Source organism: Coturnix japonica, chromosome 4, assembly GCF_054131305.1.
Source record: "Coturnix japonica strain WE chromosome 4, WE-NBRP24, whole genome shotgun sequence".
Lineage (NCBI taxonomy): Eukaryota > Metazoa > Chordata > Aves > Galliformes > Phasianidae > Coturnix > Coturnix japonica.
This window is the reverse complement of record NC_140666.1, coordinates 89,275,892-89,288,449: the sequence shown is the minus strand read 5'-3', so window position 1 is coordinate 89,288,449 and position 12,558 is coordinate 89,275,892.

Genomic DNA, 12,558 nt, shown 5'->3' with positions numbered 1-12,558 from the left:
GGGAGAATTACTCTCCTGAAGCCCAGACATGACAGCATTGAGCCCATGAAGCTGGAGCTGAACTACAGTGCATCTTTTAGAGAGATTTCCTATCTCGCTTTAAAACCTGGAGTGATAAGGTATGTACCACTGGCTTTTCAAAGCTGTTGCAGTCATTACTTATCTGCACTGTAAAAAAAAAATCACCACAAAAATCACCTTTCATTTCCTACGTGAAGTTCTCTGACTTCAACATCTAAACCTACTGGCTCACCATGAGGTGAAACAAGACTAATGTGAGCTGCAGGTCCCCTGCCACCAGAGGTAAATGAAATCTAACTGACTTGGGAATTTATTCCACGTTCATCACTGCTGTCTGAGCACGTGTCTGAACTATGCTGGAAATTGGAGCAGTTATCATTATTTTGACAGACCCAGCTTGTCTCCAACTGCCCCATCCCTTTGCCCTGTGGGACACACTGGTAAGTTTCCTTTTTGTTCTTAAATGGATTTTTTTTTATTTTTTTTTCCCCTCATAAAAATGCCTTTTATTTTTCCTGATATGTCCTGGCTTGACATCACTTCAAAGTATAAATCCATTACTGCTCAGCTGGCTTTCCTCTCCCCCGTACTCCTTAAATGTTGTTAATATAAATGGTCAGAAAAAATGATGACGAGGAAAAGCATGACAGTGCCTTTGATCCACCAGTCAACCGAGCTCTGAACTCCCACCCTTCCTTCAAAAAAATGTCATGCCCCCATTGCTATAGCAAAGGGTCATTTGTTGGCAGCATTAGGAAGTTCAGCCACTGAGGACAGGCAGTGAGCATCCTCAGTCCATCTAACAAGACAGAGAGAGACTTGAGAACGCACGGCCCTTCCACTTGGCTGCTTACCATCTACAGCTATGACTTTAAGAATCCTTTTTGCTTTGGACAGCTCTGAAGACGAGATTGTCCCCAATCAAATCTCACAACAAAGAGGCAGAAATATTTTAACTCTATGAGGCCCAAGCATCCCGTCACCCACACACTCCAAAGAGGTAAGATGTAGTAAAATCCACTTAACTTTAAAGCCTCTCCTAGACTGTTAGATTGTCCCAGTGTGGATATGAGTTACTGGTGCCTGAGGAAAACTACATGACACCTCATCTAACAAATTAAATGTTTCCATGCAATTAAAATGAAGCACTCAGCCTTAGTGTAATAAACTTGAGGCTATTAGTATTCCTAGCGCCGTTGCCTTCATTGTGTTTTACAGTGCCATAAATATAAGCTCAGCATGATGGCTCAGCAGGCACTGAGCATGGAGAAAAATATCTTGTAATATTTGTTATTAAAACATTAAAAAGCCCTTTACTTGAACACACACGTTTTTAAAGTGTCCCTGACTTGGAGCCTCTGCTTTTTATCTCTCCATGTGCCCTGTGGCACTCCATCACAGCCTCTTGCCAGAGTGACAAGGATTGCTGCTGCTGCAAAGTGCAGCATTCCCTCAGTGCTATGAGGCATGGAAAATACCTACAGAATTCCAGCTCTTGCTCAAGGTAAAGGCCAGACTGTGGTCCCAAGGGGAGAGAAGCCTTGGGAGTTTTGCCAGGGCTTTGAACAGAACTTTAGTATGGAGGTGACCATCCAAACATGGTCATGTCCAGACAATCATGGCACTCAGTATGATCTGATACCTATAAATCAAAAATCCTGTAAGAAGAGGATTCATTTTCAGCATTAGGTGATGGGGAATTCATTTAGCTGGTGGTGGCACTGAAGTTCAGGTGCCTATATATGGAGGACACCTAGGCATCAAGTAGGAATGTAGAAGACACTGGATTCAGTTGCCCATGCAAAGGTGTCTGGTGCCATTTGATATGCACTGGGGTATCCAAGATTCCTGTGCAGGTCTGGGACACTGCAGACCCTTCTGTTGGCCAGATGGGATACCCTGAATACCTGGAAGACCCAATCCAGCATTCAGGGTAAGACAACACAAAATAAGGCAGCAAAATCTGAAGGCATCTCCATATGTTCTAAGTGTGCATGTCCACCATGGAAATGTAATTGATGAAGTCAGTTGGTGGAGTGGTGTGATCCACTGGTCTGAACGAAGGCATTGCCTGGAGTAGAGGCATTGCCTGGAGAAGCTGTGGATGCCCCATCCCTGGAAGTGTTCAAGGTCAGATTGGGTGGGACCCTGGGCAGCCTGATCTGATGTTTGGAAGTCCTTCTAATGGCAGGAGAGTTGGAGCTCAGAGATCTTTAAGGGCCCTTGCAATCTAAGCCACTCTATGATTCTGTGACCTCCTTTAGCATGGGATGAGCCATGACCTAGACACCACCAGCCACACCAGCAAGCTCTCCTCAGCCTGACAAAGATATCTTATCTGAAGACAGACAGCTATGATTTTAAAGGAGACATCTTCAATTCCTAACATCGCATTCTGCATCCATTCCCACGGGCTTCTGGGCTTACTGAGAAGTGTTGCAAGAAGTAGAGCTCCTCTGGAGTAAAGTGATGCACAGCTCAGATAGTGGAATTTGCTTGAGATAAACCAGGAAAAAGTGTTTCAGGTAACAGAGAATGAGTTATGCAAAGGAACTCGATTCTACCTTCTCTCTTTCCTGCATCTTTCCTGGGAGGACCTGCTCTTTCTTTGAAATCCATTTGAGTTATCTTGGTCATATTTCTATCCATGGTTAACACATTTTACACCCCATTTTCCCTTCATTGCAGCCTGGATAAGCAATGCTTCTTTGACTTCATTTGGAGAACAGAGTTGCAAGGATTTTAATAAAATCCAAACAGAAACTCTTTATCCACTATTAGTTTCAGCTAAAAATAGGCAACGCATTTCTCTGCTGAGTAAGTCCCAGCAGATAAACTCTTCTTGATAAACTCAGACATATGGTTGTGGATTTGAGCTATTTTTTCTGTTATTTATCCACTGTGTAAGCACTGATTTCTCTCAATACATATTCTATTAGTTACAGTTAGAACTGCACAAATCACTCTTCTTTTTCACTGTCTTCTTCCTATACATCTCTGTATCCATGATACCATGTCTCTTCCAGCAGCTGTTGAAGATAAGCAAAGCATCCTTCCAAACAGCCTGAGCTAACCAAAGGAATAAGAGTGAGAAGCGCATCTCTTCCTAGCACTGTCCCTTTCTCTTTAGAAGGGAAATTGCTCAGTCTTTATCATTTCTTGATTCTGCTGTTTCCAGTCTTAATATTAGTTAGTGAATTTCTTAGCATCCTCTGTCACCCAAAATTGGATGGTTAATTCATGCTGTGTCTGTTCAGAGCTTCTGAAAATCCCCTTGTTGCTTCTTTATCAATTGCCACCCTGCATTCCCAGGCATCCTCACAATTTGTCTTTGCTATTACAGACGGGTTTTAAACAAGGAGTTTTATCTCTCAGCTATTTCTGGCTCTGTCTCCCTATCACCCCTGCCATCTTTCCCCCTCCTACTGAGATTCAACCACCAGAGAATGAAATGCATTTTGGAAATGTCTGATTTATCCCACAGAAAGAATGAGCAGCTTTGCCTGGGAGCTGCTTTTCCTGTTTGTGCAGAGCATCTTGTGCCTATATCTTAAAATATTAAGAGGTCTGAGGTCAAGAGATGAAGGCATCCCCACATGAAGCCTGGCAATCAGGGGTGCATGAAGGGTACCTACTGGGAGAGCTTTGAATGCAATGGCACGAAAGTTCTTCTTATGAGCTCCCTAAATACCCTTAAACTTTACAGACCATCACAACGTGGCCATCTGGATCCTGGGCACATGATCTAAAGAACAAAGCACTTACCATTTACAGTACATAAATCTGAGGAGAATTCAGTACGGGAGATCATAAAAATGTAGAAGCACTGGAGGTCAGAACGTTTGTCTGATGGCAATAAAAATAACAACAATGCACAAAGCAAGTCCTTTTCCCTCAGATTTCTAATATCCTTCACCATCAGAAGTGAAAGGATGCTCACAAATGGGACAGCAGGAGAAGACAGACCAGTGCTTTCATAAAGGTCGGAGGGGAGAAATAGAACCATATGAGAGCTCAGGATCTGCAGGACCCAGCCTAATAAAAGCACATCTTATCTAATCTAGAAGATTCTCATGTATTTTGACACTCTTGTAGTTTGCTTTTTGCTCCATGGGAAATGCTAGGGCAAAGCAAAAGTCCAGACCTGCATCTACTCTGGCCCTGGGTAGTTCAGGGTAGTTCAGGTAGTTCGCTCAGTGTCTCATGGGGTAAATTTGGAATATGCTGTTTGAATAAAAGAGCCATCCATAGAAAACTGCCAGAACTCCTACAGAAATATCTTTATTTCCATAGGGTATATATATTTCCAAGCAAAATAAGAAACCCACTAAGCCTTGCAGTCACATACTACCCTTCCCCACCTTATCTTCTCACCCAAAGACAATCCTAAGACAACTGGATAATCGAACTAGGTGACCTTTAAATGTCCCTTTTAACACTAAGAAGTCTATAATTCTATGATTCTATGACCTGATTAGTGCTAATGGGTAATTCCAGCAGTGGGAGTAGAGGATGCCCATTTCTCTGTGTCTAGCATCAAATCCTTGTTCCTCCAGACCCTCCTAGGGAAATCTTTCCATTTGGACTGATAGGGAAATGGTTTCAAACTAAAAGGGAGATGTAGGCTGGATTTAAGGAAGTTTTTTACAATAAGGGTGGTGAGGCATTGGCAAAAGTTGCAAAGAGAGGTAATGAATGACCAGTCCCTGGGGAAATCCAAGGTCAGGTTGGATGGGGCTCTGAGCATCTAATTGAGGCATCCTTGTTCATCACAGGGAATGGGACTAGATGGCCTTTTAGAATCCTTTCCAACTCAAATGATTCCATGACTCTAAGATTCTATGATACGGGTGACAACAGAGTGGTGCAGTCAGCATAAGGGAAAGGAAGGCACCTAGAGGATAGACTTAAGAGGTGGGCTCACATGAACCTCATGCTGCCAGTTGATAGCTGGGGGCTGCTAATGGATGAGTTTTAAGGTCTCTTCCTACCCAAACATTCTGTGATTCTATGGTTCTATACATCACTGACTGGGAGAATATGAGGTGCCATGCAAAGGAAAAAGCAAACAAGAGGCCAAGGATCTCATCCGAAACATGCAGACACAGCAAAGTATCCATGTGGGCACATCCTTTGGCAGCCACCGGTGCTCACTGTCACTTCATGCAGCAGAAAGACATTGCAGGAGCTGTAATTCTGTATCCATGTCTGATTGCCTCGGCATTCTCCTTCCTCTCCAAGGTTTTTTATGCATAGATAATAAGATTAAGGTGAGAAAAGATAATCTGAATAACTGAGTGTGCGCATCATCCATCTGGTGCAGGATTTACCCCTACATACATCCATTGTCCCACTCTCCCAAAGAGCAAATTACAGGGTGATGTCTCTTTCTTATTGTTCTCATATTTTATTTATTTTACTGTATTTTATTTATTTTGTTTTATTTTATATTTATTTATTATTTCAAGAATAAATACTAATAGTCACTTTGCTTTCACTTACAGAGTTTGGGTGTTTTTTAGGAGTTTTATTTTGCAGCTATCTCTGCAGCCACTGTTTTTTGACAAATGCTTTATGAGGTGAAATGAGATGTGAAATGGGAAAATGAGGGAGATGAGAGAAAACACTACCAGCATGAAGAAGGAAGGGAAGGGAGACAGCAGTAGGAGAGGATGACAAGATGGCATGAAGATCAAACACTGGACTATGTAGAATCTGGGGACTATGGGGACCATCTTGGAGGGGCAAGGTGAGGATGTAGGAAGCAGTGAATGTTTCCATGGGCAGATCAGTGGGAATTTGGGGGATCTTTCTTGAATTTCTGTCTCTGTACTGTTCTCCTAGGCAGCAGCCCTTGCCCATTTGGGTTTGTGAAGGGCTGTGTCATGCAGTTGTGCAACATGACCCATTGCTGTGGGTGCTTCATGCTTCAGGTGTGTATCTGCTGTGCAATCCCAGCCAGGAACTATTCTTGATCAGACCAAAGTTGATAGGGATGGGCACAGTAAAAGGCATCTAGAAAGGGACAGAGAGATTGTGAATGGGAGGTGGGCTTTCTCCAGCATTCCTTGAGGAGCTGCCACAAGGAACAACACACTTATGGGCTCTGCAGGCAACTTGCACTGTCAGTCAGTAGCAGAGGCAAGGGCTACAAACTGGTGGCACATCCAGTGCAGTTGCATAGCAAGGACAGTAAGTCATAGAGTCGTAGAACTGTTTGAGTTGGAAGAGACCCTTAAAGGCCACCTGGTCGAACTCCATGCAATGAACAGGGGCACCCACAGCTCCATCAGGTGCTCAGATCCCTGTCCTGCCTGACCTTGAATGTCTCCAAAGATGGGACATCCTCCACCTCTCAGGGCACGTCCTCCTGGGATGAACCAGAAGACAGATGGTTGGGAAGGATTTAATACTTGAATCTGGAATAAAAACTGGCCAGCAAAGCAACCTGTGGAGTGACTGACCTGCCTAAGAGCTATTGATGATAACAGCCTACAAGCATGTTTGTAACTCTTAGTACATGTAACTTACCCACATACTGGTCTACATGCTCCAAACATTTATCTTTCCAGCCCTATAGCAATACTGATTTGTCCACAGGAAAAGCACGATGGTGCCTACTCTGCTAATGATATGAGGGAGTCTGGAGGAGCTTTTAATAAAACTCAGTCACGGGCACAAATTGTACCTTTCACACTGACTTTGGAGGCAGAATCATTTTCATCTGGGGACAGGTGCTTTCAGGGCTGTCTTTATTTAAACAAATCTACCTGTTTCACTGAAATGGCAGATTGCAATTACAGCACAGCATGCTGGTCAGCTCAGGGTTGGATGTCCAGATTTCCATCTTCCTGCCCATCCGGAATGGGAGGGGTCTCCCTTGGCAGAAGTAACTGCTGGAAAGTGCAAAGTCGTGGCAGGAATAAGAGGCAACACACAGCAGTGAGACTAATGAGCCTGCTGCTCTACTCTTGGGTTATTTAAATTCATTTTGGACATAGGGAACCTTTCCTGCATCTTTTCTAACGTTCCCGTGTGGTTGAAGGACATTCGTGCTGACGGTAATTGGATGGATTTAAAGTCCAAAGCTTGCCTGTTTGAGATGCTCAGGAAGGAATGTTTCTTTTTCTTTTTCTTCCCCAAAACAAAGCAAATGGTCTCTGGGTTAGATCCTCAACTGCTGCAAAGTGTCAGACCTCCTGTGACCTCTGCTAAGGACTGGACATAGCGTGCTCTAAAATGTGATGCTTGTTTCCCTGTTGTTATTAATTTGTTAAAGGATGAGATCTTCAAAGGGAGCCAAAGGAACACAGGAGCCCAGATCTTATTGAAATGCAGCCAGGCTCACATGAATTTCTCCAGGGTATCTAATTCCCACAGTGCTCTTGGAACAACCCTGGCCTTCAGGCTGGTGATGTGATCAGCACTGTAACACACAAACAAACAAAGCTGTTTGATCTGTGCCTTTCTTCTGCACCGTGCTTCTTACCCAGGTGGTGGCTGAACCCATGGAGTTCAACAGAGGAAAATAAAGAGGTCCAAATAGTGCCTTTTTGGAGGCTTAGCTGTGCCTTATCCCCATGCCAGCCTGATGGGACTCATTAATGTTAACCTCTCTTTCAGTCAAACCATCCATACCAAGACATTGGTAGAGCCATCACTAAGCCCTGTTTTACCTAAGACACTTAGTAAGGGCTCTCCATATAGATAAAGAAACACATGTGCTCAAAGGTAGGCAAAGGTGCCTTCCATTCTTGCCCCACAAAGCCAACACAGGAATCCCCATTGCTAGAAACATCAATTGACTCATCTGTAGGTCAGGACTTGGTGCAGACCAGAGACAAGGCTGGACTGGTTTGAGGATAGGGGATTATTTTAGTTATAGATGGAAGCTGGGTTTAAGAAGGCTGTGACCTCCCCAGAGGTGAACAAAGAGCAGAGCTTGTGGCTCAAAGTGACGGGCAATAGGTGACACACAGCCTGAGCAGCAGAGGCCAGCCTTGAACCCTGCTGTCTTCCAAAGTAGGCTTGCATGCAACGTGCATCCTGCTGTCTTCCTTGTTAAGCGATTGCCCTGTTTTAAAAAGCAAAGAGGATTGATTTGCTGGAGTGTCCCTCCGCGTGTGCAGCTTTCAGCTTGCAGCTGCTGCTCTAATTGTGATACAGAAATTTCTCCTGAGACAGGAAAGAATGTCGGCTTAGGTTAAATAAGAAAGTGAAAAATACAGCGATTCTGCAAACTTAAGCAAAGGAATCAGCGTGGTTCTGGAGCTTAGCAACAAGAATCATTCTCAAAACATTTCATTAGGAGTTGCTTGAGTCTAGTTTCGAGGAGCACGTTTTTCCCTGATGTTGGATTTGTGCTACGCTGGGATTAAAGAATAACACTTGGTTTCGAATATGTCAGTCCCCTCATTTGCAAGAGGTGTAAGGAAGGGATTTATGTTCACATGGGGCTGTGATCTCATCAGCTCTTCCCAGCAAATCAAGGGGGTGACTGGATCAACTCTGGGGATGAGGCCAGAAGGGGAAGTTAATTAACAAGGACTTAGAAATGGGAAGTTTCACCTTCTGGAAAAAAAAAATAAATTCTCTGGTTTTGACATTTGTTCTTCTCCCAAACTGAGCCAAAAAATAAGTCAAGAAAAGCAATAAGCTGAAAAATATTTGGACAGAATGACAGAAAAAAAAAGGACGTCAAAGATGTGGTAAGAATTAGCCCAGGTAATGGTAGAGAATACCACATACCCTACAAGATGTTATCTGGGCCAAAAGAGAAGCATACAAAGCAAACCTGGGGCTAACAGCACAGAGGACTGTTACTTCCACGTGGTATGAGAGACAGTGCAAAATAAGAAGTCTGGTTTGGATTATTCTCAGCTGAAATTCAGTTAAGATCAATTTTCTCATCAATTTCTCTTAGTTCTGAATCACTGTGATTCCCAATGAGATGTAAAAGCTGCTTTTGGCCATTCGAGGTCGCCGAACGTATAAGATCTGATCAGTTTTTGAGCATGAGGAATTGAAAATGCACAGTTTTGTTACTTTTGTATTGTAATAGCCCAATATCATGAGAAACCATCAAGAATACACGCAGTCTTTGCAGTATCACGTGAGGGACATGCAAAACGTTTGCAGTGCTCAAGGCCCATATCCACTTAGATAAATCAGAGAAGACTCCTTTTTCTCTACACTTGTTTGGGGGTTGTTTTTATTTATTTATTGGAAATTCTTCCCTCACAAGGGAGCAAAAGTGAAAAATTCATAGAATCATAGAATCACAAGGATGGAAAGGACCTACAAGATCACCTAGTCCAACCATTGCTCCCACAAAATCTTCAAGGATGTTCACCCACAATGTAAACCTCACTTTGGGTCCTCATTCCAATCACTTTGCATACAGGTTGCCCAGGGAAGCTGTGGATGTCCTCTGTCTGTGAGTGTTAAAGGCCAGTTTGGATGGGACTTTAAGCAACCTGATCTAGTTCTGCCATGACCATGGCAGGAGGGGTGGAACTAGATGATCCTTAAAGGTCCCTTCCACTCCAATGCTTTCCACGATTCTGTTATTTTATGTTAATGAAAAAGAAAGCAGACCCATTTATCTTCTCCCACCAAATCCCTATTCTGCAAAATTCATCTTCATTTCCCCCAGCCAAGAAGTTAATGGACCTGCAAAGGCTGCATGTGTTGGCTTAACACGTCTCCAACAGAGCAAGGAAAGCAAGGAGAGGCTCCTCCAGCTTCCAGTTATAGCTATGGCTGGGATCAGAGTAGCAAAAGAGGCCATGTAGGGATGCACTAAACTCTTGGAGAATAGTTGGTCTTCCCTTTGGCCCTGATAACACTACTACAGACCATCACCTTTTAGAGATCCTCAGCACTGAGAGGTTGGGCTATCGGACCAGATGTGTCTATGAGGCTACAAGATGCACTGGAGCTTTTATTCATTCCACATCATAATGTCACAGGCTCATTTGGGTTGAAAAAAACCTCAGGAGTTTCCCAGTTCAGTCCCCTGCCCAAGGCAAGGTCAGCTACAAGCTCAGACCAATTTACTCTGGGCTTTAACCAGTTTGGTCTTGAAAATGTCCAAGGATGGAAATGGCATTGATGCCTCAGCCCTTCCAGTCTTGGAAGATTATTTTCTTGGTGTTAGTTTCATGTGCATATTCAGTGTGAAGGTGCTATTTCAACAAATTTCCTCTAGGGAATAGGTGCCTATCTGATACATGTGGATAAAGACCAAAGTCCTCAAATGGTCCCTTCGGGGCTATTATCACAGGTCCACAGGAGAACATGATGCTGCATTTCTGCCCTCATGCGTCTGGCTGTAGAAGTCCCTCCAGTACAAACTATTATTCATTGTGTCAGGAGTCCAGAGTGAAAAAACAAACAGCAAAATCTTGGATCAGAGTCATAGAAGGAATGTCCTACAGCCCAGACCTGCGTCTATCTGCATCCAGAGCAGGTGCCATGAGAAGAGTGTGAACAGGACCATTGCTTCAAAGAACCAGGGGACACAGTTTGGCTTCTACATCTTTGACCTCAGGTGTACAACCCACGTTTTAAAGAAATGATGTGATTGGGTGAAACTCACAGCCAAGACTAAGCAGTTCTGCTAGATAATGGAACGCTTCTCCAAGGTCTCTCTAGGTGTATAAGCTCATCCATGATGTGATTTACATCTCAGAGAGTAAGGAGCTCCTTCTGCCATCTGATGGTGAATGGAGGAAAGGAATCTGTATGAGACAGACTCTTTGAAGGACCTTTCTGTTCCTGGAAGTTTTTTGTGGATATTCTTCTTTCATTACTTGGATCACTGGGATGTTTCCATCTAATCAGCCCAGAAACCGAAGTGACTCATAGCAAGGGGAAAGAAATAATATTTCAGATAAAGAAAAGCTTTGGGATAGAGTCAACAACAGCATTACTCATGCAAACTTCTTATCCTTGAAGTTGGAGTTGGTGTTCCTTCCCTCAGCAACTTCCCCGCACCCTCACAATGCTCACTATCAACATCACTGTGCCACCCCTGTTCTTCCACTTGTCCCAGCCACATAGGCAATGGCTCTTTTCCTCTGACTTTCAGATCTGCTGTTTTCAACCAGTCTCCCTAGTTGCTTGATTCCCTGCTCTACCACAAGCATGGCTTTTGGGAGTCTAAATTCCTGCAGTCCCACAAGGTACCGTGGAGCCTGACCAAGGCAGTGAGGGCTCTGTCACTGCAGAGGGTAAGAAATGGCCATGTCAGTCCCAAGCCTCCAGAGTGAAAGGTAAATGGTGCCTTGTGTCAGTGGTGTTGGCTTGATGAAGGTCTGAAAGGAAAACCAACCCCAGCCTGCTCTGGAATGGCAGTCATTCAAACTGATAACAAGGGCTTGATTTTACAGAGGGTGACATTCCTCACATTTTTCCTTGTGATTAATGCTTTCCTTGTATGTCCTTGCCACACCACAAGCTCCTTAGTGGCACAGTAACCTTTTGTGTGCTTCAGGACGCATACAGCACATGATAATAAGGTCTCAGAGCTTGATCTGCAATGGTGAAGAGATGGGGGGACTGTCTGGGATCCCACGGCCCAGAGTTTGAGCTATACAGTCCTTAAAACCTATGAGACAAGGTGCTGGTAGAGTCTGATAGAATCACTCTGATAGAATCATAGAATCGTAGAATTGCTCAGGTTAAAAAAGACCTTAAAGATCATCAAGTCCAACTGCAACCTAATAATTAGATGCCTCACCAACAGTACACTTTGAGGGCTCTGGTGTAAATCACCCTTTGAATTGGATGAGTTGGCAACAGCATTGCATATCTGGGATTTGGACCATCTTCTGGACAACTCTCTTGGACATTGGGTGGTCCTGCATGGAGACATGAGCTGGATGCAATTAACCTTATGGGCTCTTCCAACTTGGGATATTCTATGATTCTTGGAGTTGTGGACACACAGGCTTTGCAGAAGGACATGTTTTCCTGCTGGAACCTACATTGTCCCAGCTGTAGGACTGCATCTCGGCAAGGATAATGTATGAGAAGTATAGTGAATGAGGCAGAGGATCAGGGCTTGATATACAGAGCCCAGAAAACCTGAGGAGACATTCAGCAAGGAAACAAAGGAAAGAAGGTCAAGGGACACCTTCATTTGCAGTCTGCTGTGGTTTGATGTCATGCCCTTTAGGAGGCCTTGGGAAGAGCACATGTGCATTATCATTGCTTGAATGCCCAAAACAAAGTCAGGTTGACTTTGCAAAACTGAGTCATTAAGCAGGTAGATTGAAAAGGACAACATCCTTTACTTTACAAGCATGAGATATAAGTATGTAGAGAAAGGAAGAGCATGTAGATTTCCAAGACCTGTCCAGGGTTCCATCCAGCCTGGCCTTGAGCACTTTTAGAGATGGGGCATCCACAGCTTCTCTGGACAACCTGTTCAAAAGATTCTGTTCAAAGGACAGTACATTGCTTTCAGATCATGTCTGGTTTCCCTCTCTGGGCACTGAACAGGACCCTCAGTGTTTCTAACCAAGGTTTATC